The 14679-nt window shown below is 39.4% G+C and overlaps 1 protein-coding gene across 7 annotated transcripts in view; it reads right to left on the bottom strand.

The window, feature by feature from the left end:
- OSBPL1A (oxysterol binding protein like 1A) overlaps positions 1–14679 on the bottom strand; it is a 223488-nt gene that overhangs the window by 65002 nt on the left and 143807 nt on the right. The window lies entirely within an intron of this gene.

Here is a 14679-nt window from a genome sequence, read left to right as displayed (position 1 = left end):
AGGCATTTTTAGGATAGAAATACCACATTCCTAATTGGCTATGTATTCAGGGTACAGCCATCTGCCTGTTTGGGAATACTAAGACAACTTATTTTTATACAACACATTATAGTTTTCAGGCATGATCACATTATTCATCTCCTTTTAGCATTTCCAGGGTGCCTGGTGACAGCACTGCAAGACTTATGGGGTTAACTAGTGTGCTGATGGGCTCATGGTTTTTGAGTTAGGCAAACCAGGATTTGAACCTAGGTCTTCTGACTCATTTCATGTTCTATAGATTTCAGTTCAATGCAGCAAACTCCCCCCAAAAGTAAATTGTACCTACATTTCTATTAAAATATAAACTCAAGGTAACTTTTAACTTCCCTCTTAAGCAGACACTCAACTGTCCTCAGCTCTGGAGAAGCACTCTGACAGACATTCAAGCAAACTTCCTTAAATGAATTTATTGACCCTCTGCTTATATTATAGCTAAACTGTTCAGGAAACCAAATTTTTTAGTGCCTTCTTTTCCCTCTGCAGCATTCTATAACTTAGTCAACATTAAGGAATCTTATTTTTATCACATTAGGTTGATTATGGATCTTCCTTGACTTACAATGGGGTTACATCCCAATTAATTCATCGTAAGTTTAAAATATTAAGTAAAAAAATAAATAAAATGTCAAAAATGCATTTATACATCCAACCTGCCCAATATCACAGCTCAGCCTAGCCTACCTTAAATGTGCTCACTTACATTAGCCAACAGTTAGGCAAAATCATCTGACACAAAGCCTCTTTTATAATAAAGTAATTTACTGAATGCTGTACTGAAAAACAAAATGGTTGTCTGGGTATAGAACACTTGCCAGCCTATTGGTTGTTTACTCTCGTGACTGCGTGGCTGACTGGGAGCCATGGTTCCCTATTCTTGGCTAGTACTAACTCCAGAAAAGATCCAAATTTAAAATTTGAAGTATGAAAAAAATAAAAATAAAATAAAATAAATAAAATTTGAAGTATGGTTTGTATTGAATGCATATTGTTCTCACATTACCATAAAGTATGAAAAGCATGAGATGAACCACTGCAAGTCAGGGAACATCACAACAGTGAGTTTTGAACAAATACAATTGCAGGTTGGACAGCACATTTTGAGTTCTGAATTCTGGACTCTTTGAATGATGTTAAATTATTTAAAGTCTTTCAATGCCAGTAAAGTTATTTTTTTCCTGTAAATATAATTTTACTGGAATTTCTGAAAATATACCTTTGTTCAGTCATATACCTTTTAACAAAGAAGCAGATACTTTAATAATAAATTTGAAGAGACTTGTTTTTCATAGTCAGTTTTAGCAGGCAGCAACGATTTTTTATTGAAAAAAATTAGATAACCTGAATAGCCAGTAACAAAGGACAGCTGCCCTGGAGGTAAAATTAGTTGTTAAAATTATACTTACAAAAACAATAAAACAGAAAAATGCTTTTAGCACAATGAGAAGTCAAAAATAATCAAGATACCATTTTGAAACTCTAAAAGATAGAGGAAAAAAATAACTTTAGTCATAAAGATAGACCAGGCTGGTTCAAAAGGACCATACAGAGGAGAGCAGTAAAATAACAGAAGTCTGTCTAGGGCACACTGAAGTAAGGGTATCAGTCAATTTTCTGGGCTAAGGAGATGGGTATCGGGAGAGACCTTGTGGGAGAGGTGGTGCTTCAGGTAAATCTTTACAAAAAGAGACTGGTACTCAGGTGGAGGTAAGAGCATCGTTCGGAAGCAGCTGAGAAAATCCTGTATCAAAGATGACAACAGGGGGATCCCTGGGTGGCGCAGCGGTTTGGCGCCTGCCTTTGGCCCAGGGCGCGATCCTGGAGACCCAGGATCGAATCCCATGTCGGGCTCCCGGTGCATGGAGCCTGCTTCTCCCTCTGCCTGTGTCTCTGCCTCTCTCTCTGTGTGTGTATGACTATCATAAATAAATAAAAAAAAAAAAAATTAAAAAATAAAAAAATAAATTTAAAAAAAAAAAAAAAAAAAAACAAAGATGACAACAGTACTCTTAGGTGGTGAGTTGGGGGTGGATTTTTCACACCTACATTTTCAAATTTATTTCATATGAAAAAAATTAAGAATTTGAAGAGTCATACAAAATAGCTGTGTCTGTATTGGTTAGTATTATTTAAGATGCATTATTAGTACTTTATAATTCAAATGTCATGAAAACCAGAAAGTACTGAAGCAAAAAACCTCAGGCATTTATTACACAGCACTATGCACAGGACAATGTGTTTGCTGTTTAAGAGCTACAAATCAGAAGACATATATTCACCGAAAAAGAAAATCCTTAACAAAAAGCAGATACACAGTAAACACCAAACAAGAGGTAAGGCAGTTAAAAGAGTGTCTATGAAGTAGATGTTTTCCAAAACAAGATTTCAATTTAGTGAGCGTAAGCTGAAGACCTACAACCTTCATTCATGCTAACAGGACCGCCAAGTGTGGCCCCTAGAGATACACCATCAGATGGCAGCACAGACCCTCGCCCTCCATGGCCAGCTGTACAACCTGACTCCCCCTCTCCCTCCTCCACTCCCTTTCTCCCAGTTCTTCCACCCCTGCCTTCCTTCAATCCTTCCTGCCAACCTCCTTTCCTCTCTACAACAGACAACAGGCTATCCCCACCCTTCCTCCAGGAGGGCTCTAACAAAGGTCACCAATGACCTGAATACTGCAAAGTCCAATGGTCATTTTCTCAATTCTTAAAGAATTACAAACTCATCCACAGTATCTGACACTGCTTAATTCATTCCTCCCATATTCTTAGCAAGTGCAGGCACTGGGAGTCAAAGAACTGTAAGATCTGGTCCCGGCCCAGGGTCTAGCAGAGGTGGACAGTTCTGTGAACACCTGAGTTTAGTAAAGTTTTCTAGGTAAATAACATTAGTCAGAATGGGGACAGTAGGCCACATCGGAGGGATCAGCCATTTTACAGAGTAAAGGATGAGGTGTCTGGAAAGGACTGACTGATGATTGAGCTGTAAGGTGACAGAAGTAAAAGTGGGGGGCAGGGAGAGGGTTACAATAGAGGACTTTTCCCAAGCAAACAGAACAGCAGGACCCAAAACAGAAGTGAAGTACTGGGAAAGACGGGAGCTGAAGCTATAACAAAGGAATAGTAGCAGGAGTGGTTGCATGGAAATGAATCTATGAGTCACTTGCAAAGCTGACTATATAAGATGAATAAAAAGGCAGGCAGGCAGTGGGACAAGAATATAAAATAAAGCAAGAAACAGGGTGGCATCCCAATGCATATCAGGAGGTTCTGTATACCCACGAGGTGTAAATCACAGACCTGTCTCTGAGCATTCCAGGTAGAGCAAGGTAGAGCAAGAAACATGATCAGTAACACAATTTAGGTGCTCTTGAGATGAAAACTAGCTGCTTAAGAACAAAAGCTCATTACTTCTAATACTATGAACAGAGAGATGTCTAATATACACAGTGGGAAATAGTTTGGGACTTACTTTATTGGCAAAAGGGAGTCATTCTTAAAAGACTGCCTTTGTAGCATTAGTCACACTAGTCTGTCTTCAGTGGATCATCACTGCATATGGAGACTCCTAGTTTTAGATATATTTAAATTCAAAAATGTTTAGCTAAATATGGAAAAGGCCATAGCCACTGTGGAGGTTCATTGAGCAATGTAAAGCCTGACAAAGAAGTAATTTTCAAATCTCCCTGTACTAATCCATCAGTGATAAATCTAAGCACTTCTGACATCTTAAATCTCAGTCTTAAAACCTCAGGTTTTTCAGTTTTGCCCATACATATAATTATCGAATGAACCAGACATTATCTATCATCCAATCCTCATGGGCAAGATAGTAATGTCTCGGTGGAAAGCATAAAGCACTTCGAGAGAGTGCTTACTGCCTACATTGTGGTGGTTACAGAGCTCTGGTAATAGCAAGAGGCCACAATATTCCTGCTTTATTTTTTTTAAACTTTTATTTATTTATGATAGTCACACAGAGAGAGAGAGAGAGGCAGAGACATAGGCAGAGGGAGAAGCAGGCTCCATGCACCGGGAGCCTGATGTGGGATTCGATCCCGGGTCTCCAGGATCGCGCCCTGGGCCAAATCAAAGGCAGGCGCTAAACCGCTGCGCCACCCAGGGATCCCTATTCCTGCTTTAAAAAGAAACACACAAACCAGGCGGGAGATGAGGAGTCTTTACTGAGTACGAAGTTGGGAGTTTCACTTTCAGTCTGGGATTACTTAAGAACTGTGGAGATGGGGGGCAGGAACCGCTGTGCAACAATGTGAATATACTCAATGCCACCCAACTGGATACTTAAAAATGGCAAAAATGCCAAGTTTTAGGTTATGTGTACATTGCTACAAAAAAAAAAAAATGAAACAAAACTCAAACAAATAAGCACACAAAAACCTGTCAAGCCAAGATCTATCATCTGGATGCATGAACTCTATTGTGGTCCTGTTATCTCTCACTTCAATGCCACTGAAAATCAAAACGACACAGAAGCAAGACGGGTTGATTTTTCTATAGACATATTTCCTTTTTTTTTTTTTTTAAGGTTTTATTTATTTATTCATGAGAGAGAGAGAGGCACAGAGACACAGGCAGAGGGAGAAGCAGGCCCCATGTAGGAAGCCCAATGTGGGACTCGATCCCGGTCTCCAGGATCACGCCCTGGGCTGAAGGCAGGCGCTAAACAGCTGAGCCACCAGGGCTGCCCAGCAGACATATTTCCAAACACAGCAAAAGATATGTATTTGAGCAATACATACAGCTAGATTTCAGACGGGGCTAGCCCTTCACCATTCTATTTCCCACAGCATTTTCCCTCACAAACATATGTGCTTCTCTAATAACTAAAGCTGCCCCAAATTTTCAGGATACTTCATCACCTCTGAGAAACTGGGTAAGGTAATTTATGAAATAGCCCTACATTATTTACTGAACTTCAGATGGGCAACTAGGGAAACTGGTATAGCACCAAGTAACGATGAGAAAGGGAACACTTCATGTTGCCTTATTTGTAGCTCTTTGTTTATTCCTACCTAGTCACAAAAGGATGGTGGCTTAATTGATAATTAATTTTATAGAAAAATTGTCAGAAAAATACTCTGAAGAACAAAGACTATGTTTTACAAGATAAATTCTTTAGCCTACAGACAAGTATTTAAAGTAGAAACTCCACCTGATTATTTTCTCAAGGAAAACAGCAGTATTAATGGAAAGTCTGTTTTAATGTGGCAAATCTCCAAAGGCCTAGATCTTGAAATCTCTGTCCACATTAGGACTCAGAATTATTTTGAACACAATCTCCTTTCACTTTATAATTTCTTCACTCTCATCCAAATAGCATGGAAACCAAAGGCTTTGACTGCATTAATGTGACTTTAAACATTCCTCATCACAATTTTATATATTAAATATGTACAGCTGTTTGTAGGTCACTCATACCTTGATAAAGTATTTTTAAAAACCTCAGAATTAAGATCATTAACCCTATCCTACATTTTGAGTTTTCCTCCTATTAAAAGGTTGAAAGAGGTCATGAAGTTTAGTGTAAACATGCCAACAATTCTTATGTTATCCTGATCAACTTTTTTTTTTTTACATGACCTTTGAAAAAACAAGCTTGAGAACAAATAGTACAAAGGAGTGAGACATGGAAGAACTGTGGATATGGTCCAAATAACCTTTCCCCTCTTACTTAAGGTAACAGGAAATGGTCAGGAGATACACACATTCAATTTAAAACTTTTATTGTTGGCCTCCCACATACCAGGCATATTCTAAAAATGTCTATAGTAACCCAAAGTAACCCAAGCTTAAAATACCCACACCAAATTTAAATTTCGCTTTAAGGGACAATTGTGTAAACTCAAAAATAACATAGTAAATATAAAGAACACAAAGAAAATAAAAACGAACCACATTTAAAATGAATTATAAACTGAAGTCAGAATAAGTCTAGAAGGGGCTGCCAAGAAGCTACTACAATAACTTACTTACTAAGGAAGTGACAAAAGCTTGAAACAGAACGTTGGCAGCAAGCATCAAGAGTGAGAGACATTCTAGACATATCCTCCCTGAACGATGTCCAAGGTCAAAATCAACCAAATGGTATAGTGTTGCTCAGGACAGAGTTTCTTAAAGGTATTGGCTGTTCCCCAAGCAACGAAACCTACTGTTTTCTACAACTTGTAAAATCTGCACACGTAATTGAAGATGAAGAACTTCCACAAACCACAGTGTGTGAACTACTGGGAGTCTTACAAGCTCTACTTTCACTATTAAATCCAGAGCTTCCAGTTTGTCTTAAAATTATTTTCAAGGAGGTCACATATGCATTCATTCTACGAAGAAAGTAACTCTAGAACTAAGACCAGTTACAGAATAATCCATAGTTATAAAACAAACTATTTTCTTGTGACTTCAACTTAATAAATTAATGTTTACCAAGTATCTACCACGCACCAGGTAAAGAACTAGCTGCTAAAATAGTGCAGGAAGATTAAGGAGACAAGGTTGATTTCCGCCAAGTATTCAAACTCCAACCAGTAAGACACATAAGTAAACATATGTTTATACAGAGCACTTGTGGGAACAGTTGAAGAAGTCACTTTAAGAGAATCAGGGTACATTTCCAAGCAGAAATGACATTTGAGCTGCAATGATAAAAGGCCAGTTTAAGGCCGAAAAAGAGAAAAATAGGTGTGAGGGGAACAGCAAACAGTCCTAAAGCCTGAAAGAAGAAGTGTGTGTCCAAGAATACCTGGGATAGCTAGAGAGGAGGGTGGCTGGAGGGAAAAGATGTGATCATCAGAGCTGAAGCTTTAAAGTGAATGAGATCACAGAGTTTGGACTTAACCTGTAGTAATGGGCATGTTTTTTCAGGAAGTAATGAGATCAGTTTTAGACTTTACAGACAGCTCTGATCTATCAGATTCCCTTGGCCAGTCTAACAATTACTAACAATCACCACAAACTTGGTGGCTTAAAAACATCAAAAATTTAGTTCTTTGTAATTTTGGAGGCCTGAAATCCAAACACCTTCCTAGGACCAAAAGCACCAGGGGAGTATTGGTATTGGCAGGACCACTGTCCCTCTGGGGGCACTAGGGGAGAATACATTCCTCGAGTCTTCCAGTTCTGGGCCTGTAGCCACTTCACTCTAGTCCCTGTCTCCGCCTTCACAGCACCTCTGGTTTTCTGTTACTGGATACTGCTGCCGGCATTTAGGTCCCACTCAGATAAGCCAAGATCATCTCCTCATCTCAAAATCCTTAATTACATCAGCCAAGATATTTTTTTTCCAAAAAAAGGTTATAGGTTCTGAGGATCAGAAGGTGAACCTTTCCATGGGGGCCACTTTTCAGCCTCCCATACCTGACAACATGCCACAGGAGGGATGGCTGGTCGGAGACAAAGACTAGGAGCAGCCAAACCTGTTAGATGTGTACCACCCTAGTCTCTGGGGTCCTAAGGAGGACTGCAGTCCTACCTGACAGTGCCTCAGTTTACCAGAGAGGTGAGCAAAGGTGTAAAAGACAACTTACACATTTGTAGTTTTCACAGTGGGAAGATGGTGATACAGTCACCAAGACAAGGGATGTATGTAGAGGGGGACAAAGCATACAAAGCATACAAAGGTGCCAAAAGAGATGGGAATCCTAAATATATCCTTCTCTTCCACAACCAACTACGTACTCTTCAAGCTCAGTTATTTTGGCCTTAAAAATAGGTGTCAAAATTCCATTCACTCAAATATTTGAATTCCTAATGCATGCCAGACTCTGTGCTAGCTGCTAGGGATGCAGAGTTCCTCACGGAATGTATGATCTGGTTGATGGACAGGGCTGACAAAAGCCAAATAATTGTACAAAATTTCAACTATGGAAAAATGTTGCAGAGAGCCTGCGAGTGGGGATCTGATCAAGTCAAGAAAGTCCACCAGGCTTCCCTGAGGAAACTCCTGACCCCTAAGCAAAGGTCAAAGATATGTGTTCATGAAAGAATAAAGAGAAAAAGAACTGAAACTTTCCATTCTCACTTAAATTGCTTTTATTCAAATTTGTCATTTCTTATCTAGGACACCAGGACCTAGAATCAATCTTTACTCCTAGAACACAAATACTCTACTAAAATGTGAACTCCTGAGTAGAGACCAGGTCTTATTTTCTTTGAACTCCCAATTCTTAGTATAATGTAATTATAAGAATTCTCTAATGTTTACTTCAGAAAAATATGAATCTTTATAAAACACTAATCAGATGCCCCTCTAATAATTATGTCTGTTGGCTCCCCACCACCACCTTAAATTCAAGTTCTTTTATTTTTTTTTAAAGATTTTATTTATTCATGAGAGACCGAGGGGGGGGGGGCAGAGATACAGGCAGAGGGAGAAGCAGGCTCCATGCAGGGAGCCTGATATGGGACTTGATCCTGGGATTCTGGGTTGACGCCCTGGGCCAAAGGCAGCCACTAAACCACTGAGTCACCAGGCGTCTCTAAAATTCAAATTCTTTTTTTTTTTTTAATTCAAATTCTTGAGCACAAACTTATCATAAGACTCATTACTAGCTGGTCCTAAATTACCTTCTTGGCTTCATCCTGTCACTACTTCTCAGCACCCTTATCACTCATCTCTGCTTTGGCCTTACCGTATTTCATGGGGTTTTTGAAAACTATTTTTCTTTATCTTTGCATGTGTTGTCCTCTTCCATAAAGATATTCTATCCCGTCATATCTGTCTGGAGAACTCCTTACTCTTCAAAACACTCTTTGAATGTGATGCCTTGCCCAACTTTCTCAAGCAGTTAGCAGACTCTCCTCTGAATTTCTGTAACCCTCCTGACATACCATCTGGCAGAACTCATTACTTATTCAACAAATATTTGTTGAGCACCCCTTTCTTCGTCTAGCACCATCCTGGGGCAGGGGGGAATACAACAGTTAACTAAACAAAATCCTGCCCTGACTGAGGAGCATACATTCTAATTGTAGGAGATCAACAAACAAATGAATACTATGTGAAAGGTGCTTTTTTTTTTTTTAAGGGCAAAAAAAGGCAGGGAGGGGATAAACACTGTTGGGTTAGGATCTTTCTGAATAAGAATGAAGTGAGGGAGCAAGTACTGTAGATATCTGGGATAAGACAGTTCTAGGCAAAGGAGATAATGAAAAGCAAAGGTCTGAGATCACACTATGCATATTTTCAGGCCACAACGCTATGAAACTTGAAGTCAATCACAAGAAAAAATTTGGGAAGACCACAAGTACAGGGAGGTTAAAGAATATCCTTTTAAAATTATGAATGGGTTAACCAGGAAATTAAAAAAGAAATAAAAAAAAATACATGGAAGCAAATGAAAATGAAAACATGACAGTCCAAAACCTTTGGGACGCAGCAAAGGAGGTCACAAGAGGGAACTACATAGCAATTCAGGCCTTCCTCAAGAAGCAAGAAAAATCTCAAGTACACAACCTAACCTTAAATCTAAAGAAGCTGGAAAAGAACAGCAAATAAAGCCTAAAACCAGAAGAGAAATAATTAAGAGCAGAGCAGAAATAAAGGATATAGAAATAAAAAAAAAAATAGTAGAACAGATCAACGAGACTGGGAGCTGATTCTTTGAAAGAATTAACAAAACTGATAAACCCCTAGCCAGATTTATCAAAATGAGAAGGGACTCAAAATAAATAAAATCACGAACTGAAAGGGGAGAGATCACAACCAACACTACAGAAATACAAACAATTATTATGACCAATTATATGCCAACAAATTGGGCAATCTGGAAGAAATGGATAAATTCTTAGAAACATAAATTACCAAAACTGAAACAGGAAGAAATAGAAAATTTCAACAGACCCATAACCAGCGAAAAATTTGAAGCAGTTATCGGAAATCTCTCAACAAACAAGAGTCCAGGGCCGGATGGCTTCTCAGGGGAACTCTACCAATTTTTTAAGGAAAAATTAATAGTTACTCTTCTAAAACTGTTCCAAACAATAGAAATGGAATGATAACCTCCAAACTCATTCCACAAGGCTAGCATTACCTTCATTCCAAAACCAGACACAGACCCCACTAAAAGGAGAATTACAGACCAGTATTTCTGATGAACATGGATGTAAAAATTCTCAGTAAGATACTAGCTAATGGAATCCCACCATACATTAAAAGGACTATTCACTATGATCAAGTGGGATTTATTCCTCGGCTTCAGGGCTGGTTCAATATCTGCAAAGCAACCAACACGATACATCAAATTAATAAAAGAAAGGCTAAGAACCATATGAGAAGATCCTCTCAATAGATGCAGAAAAAGCATTTGACAAAATACAGCATTCTTTCTTGATAGAAACCCTCAAGAAAGCAAGTATGGAAGTAATATACCTCGACTTCATAAAGGCCATATATGAAAGACCCAAAGCTAATTTCATTCTCATTGGGAAATAACCGAGAGCTTTTCCTCTATGGTCAGGAACATGACACAGATGTCCACTCTCACCACTGTTATTTAATATAGTACTGGAAGTCCTAGCTTAGGCAATCAGACAACAAAAAGAAATAAAAGCTATCCAAATTGGCAAGAAGTCAAACTTTCACTCTTCACAGACAACATGATACTGTGTAGAAAACCCAAAAGACTTCACCAAAAACTAGCAGAACTGATTCATGAATTCAGCAAAGTTGAAGTTTCTGTAGGTTGAGATAAAATCAACATACAGAAATCTGCTGCATTTCTATATACCAATAATGAAGGAGAAAGAGAAATCAAAGAATTGATCCTATTCCAACTGCATCTAAAACCATAAGACACCTAGAAATAAAGCTAACCAAAGAGGTAAAAAGTCTGTACGCTGAAAACTATAGAACACTTATGGAAGAAACTCAAGATGACACAAAGAAAAAAACATCCTATACTCATGGATTGGAAGAACAAATATTGTCAAAATGTCTATACTACCCAAAGCAATCTACACAATCAATGCAATTCCATCAAAATAACACCAGCATTTTTCACAGAGCTAGAACAAATAATCCTAAAATTTGTATGTAACTAGAAAAGATCCTGAATAGCCAAAGTAATGTTGAAAAAGAAAAGCGGGAGGCATCACAATCCCAGACTTCAAGCTGTATTATAAAACTGTAATCATCAAGACAGTATGGTACTGCACAAAAACAGTCACATAGATCAATGGAACAGAATAGAGAATCCAGAAATGGACTCACAACTATATGGTCAACTCATCTTTGACAAAGCAGAAAAGTATATCCAATGGAAAAAGGAAGTCTCTTCAACAAACGGTGTTAGGAAACCTGGACAGCCACATGCAGAATTAAACTGGACCACTTCCTTACAGCATACAGAAAATAAATTCAAAATGAATGAACATTTGTGAGACAGAAAACCATCAAAATCCTAGAGGAGAAAACAGGCAGCAACCTCTTTGATCTAGGCCACAGCAAGACATGTCTCTGGTGGCAAGGGGAACAAAAGCAAAAATGAACTATTGGGATCTCATCAAAATAAAAAGCTTCTGCACTGCAAAGGAAACAGTCAACAAAACTAAAAGGAAACCTATGGAATGAGAGAAGGTATCTGCAAATGACATACCAGATAAAGGGCTAGTAACCAGAATCTATAAAGAACTTACCAAACTCAACACCCCAAAAATAAATAATTCAGTTAAGAAATGGGTAAAAGACATGGAGACTTTTCCAAAGACATAAAATGGCTAACAGATGCAGGATAAAATGTTCAACATCACTCATCAACAGGGAAATACAAATCAAAACCATAATAAGATACCACCTTACACCTCTCAGAATGTAAAATTAACAACTGAGAAAACAACAGATGCTGGGGAGGATGCAGAGAAAGAGGAACCCTTTACTGTTGGTGGGAATACAAGCTGGTACAGCCACTCTGGAAAACTACATAGAGATTTCTCAAAAAGTTATAAGTAGAGCTACCCTATGACCTAGCAATTGCACTTCTAGGTATTTACCCCAAAGGATATAAAGAGATTTGAAGGAACACATGAACCCCAATGTTTATAGCAGCAACAAGAGCCAAAATATGGAAAGAGCCCAGATGTCCATCGACAGATGTATTTGATAAAGGTGATGTGGTATATCTGTACAATAGAATATGACTCAGCAATCAAAAAACAAAAAAACAAAAAAAGAAAGAAATATTGCCATTTGCAACAGTGGATGGAACTAGAGGGTATTTTTTTAGGGTTTTTTTTTTGGAGGGGGGTTAAATTTATTCATGAAAAAGAGAGAGAGAGAGAGGCAAAAACATAGGCAGAGGGAGAAGCAGGCTTCCCATGGGGAGCCTGATGCAGGACTTGATCCCAGGACCCCAGGATTGAGCCAAAGGCAGATGCTCAACCACTGAGCTGCCCTTGTGCTCCTGGAACTGGAAGATATTATGCTAAGCAAAATAAGTAATCAGGGAAAGACAATTATCATATAATCTCACTCATATGTGGAATTTAAGAAACAAAACAGAGAATCACAGGGGAAGAGAAGAAAAATAAAACAAGATGAAATCAGAGAGGGAGACAAACCATAGGAGTCTCTTAATCATTGGAAACAAACTGAGGGTTGCTGGAGGAGGGGAGGGGTTGCAGGATGGGTGAGCTGGTTGATGGGCATTAAGGAGGGCACTTGTTGTGATGAGCACTGGGTGCTTTATGTAAGTGATAAATCACTAAATTCTACACCTGAAACCAATACTACATGATATGTTAACTAACTTGAATCTAAGAAAGAAAAGAAAAAGTCTGAGGGAGAACATGCTTGGCAAGTTCAAGAACTAACACTGAGGTCAGAAGGACAAAAGTGACGGGGAGAGGCAGACTTCAGAACAGTGGCAGAGGGCCAGGCTGTGTAGGGCTTTGGCTTTTATTCCAGCTAACAAGCAAAGCCATTGGAAGTTTCCGTACAGAGAATTGATGTGAACTGATTCATGTTTCAGAATGATCTGTGAATACTGGGTTTAGAACACTGCTGCAGATAAGGGTGCAGGCAGAGAAAGCAGTCAGAAAATCACTGTGACAATCCAGGCGAGAGATGGTGGGGGTGCGGATCTGGGTGATAAGAGTCTAATATGGCAAGTGGCCAGATTTTTTTTAAGAGAGAGCATGAGCAGGAAGGGGAGAGGAAGGGGCTGAGGAAGAAGGAGAGAATCACAAGCAGGTTCCAAGTTCAGCACAAAGTTTGACACGGGGCTCGATCTCATGACCCTGAGATCATGACCTAAGCCAAAATCAAGAATCAGATGTTTAACCAACTGCACCACCCGGTGCCCCCTGATGTATTTCAAAGGTACATCTAATAGAATTTGTTGATGGACTAAAGGTGGATGTGACACATAAAAATAAAACTGTCTGTGAAGGATAAGTCAAAGGTTCCCAGCCTTGGGCAAAGCACCTGGAAAGACAGATCTTCCGTCTACCAAAATGCAAAAGACTGCAGAAGGGGCAAGCTTTGAGTAGAAAGCTAGAGTTCTCTTTAGGACATTTTATGACACGTAGGAGCTATCTTAGACATTTTTTTTTAATTTTTTTTTTTATTTATTTACGATAGTCATACAGAGAGAGAGAGAGAGGTAGAGACACAGGCAGAGGGAGAAGCAGGCTCCATGCACCGGGAGCCCGACATGGGATTCGATCCTGGGTCTCCAGGATCGCGCCCTGGGCCAAAGGCAGGCGCCAAACCGCTGCGCCACCCAGGGATCCCGCTATCTTAGACATTTAAGTGAATATGCCACGTGGATATTTAGACAGAAGTCTTGAGTTCAGAGTGAAGACAAAGGCTGGAGATACAGAATTATGGATTTATCAGAATACAGACAATATTTCAAGGCACAAGACTACCATGAGGCCACGTTAGGCAATGTTGCTCAAGCTTTAATGTCTGTATGAACCACCTTCAGAGTTGAAAAACATGTAGATTTTTATTCACTAGATCTGAACTGAGGCCTTGGGTTCTCCATTTCCATCAAGTTCCCAGGTGATGCTGATGCTAACCATCAGACTGCAGTTGGAGAAAAAGGACCCAGAACTAAGCAGGGACAGAAAAGAGGTTCCTGCCTGACCCCTGCAACGCTATAGTATCAGAAGTGGGAAGGATGCAAAAGGACTGGCAAAGGAAATAGAATGTGATATCACAAATGTGATATTCTGGAAGCTAAGTAAAGAAAATGTTCTAAGAGGGAGGGTGTAATCACAAACTTTACATGCTGATTAGAGGTCAAGAAAGAAAAAGAGAACTGAGAAAGTGGCACTCAATCAGGCAGCTGAGTGCAGTCCGGCGGTGATCTGGTTGAAAGCACTGCATGCAGTAGTGGAAACAAACATATAAGCAGAAGATAATGGTAAGAAAGGAGAGGACTCTGGGATCAGAGGTATTTTTAACAGATTTAGCATTTTAAAGACAAGAGCACTGATGGGAATGAGGAATAACCAATTACCTGGGGAAGAGGAGGAGCCGCACAGACGTCCTCCTGTAGGCCCGGGGAGAATCCCAGGCACAAGGGGAGGGTGGTTTCAGTCAGGGACATAACAGTCATCAAGGCAAAGCAGAAAAGGCGGAAGATACACACATATGGACACATCCAGGTGTGTGAGGGCT

This window comes from Nyctereutes procyonoides, unplaced genomic scaffold (genome assembly GCF_905146905.1).
Source record: "Nyctereutes procyonoides isolate TBG_1078 unplaced genomic scaffold, NYPRO_anot_genome, whole genome shotgun sequence".
NCBI classification, from domain to species: domain Eukaryota; kingdom Metazoa; phylum Chordata; class Mammalia; order Carnivora; family Canidae; genus Nyctereutes; species Nyctereutes procyonoides.
Note: the sequence above shows the minus strand (reverse complement) of the source record. Positions and strands in the feature narration are given on the sequence as shown.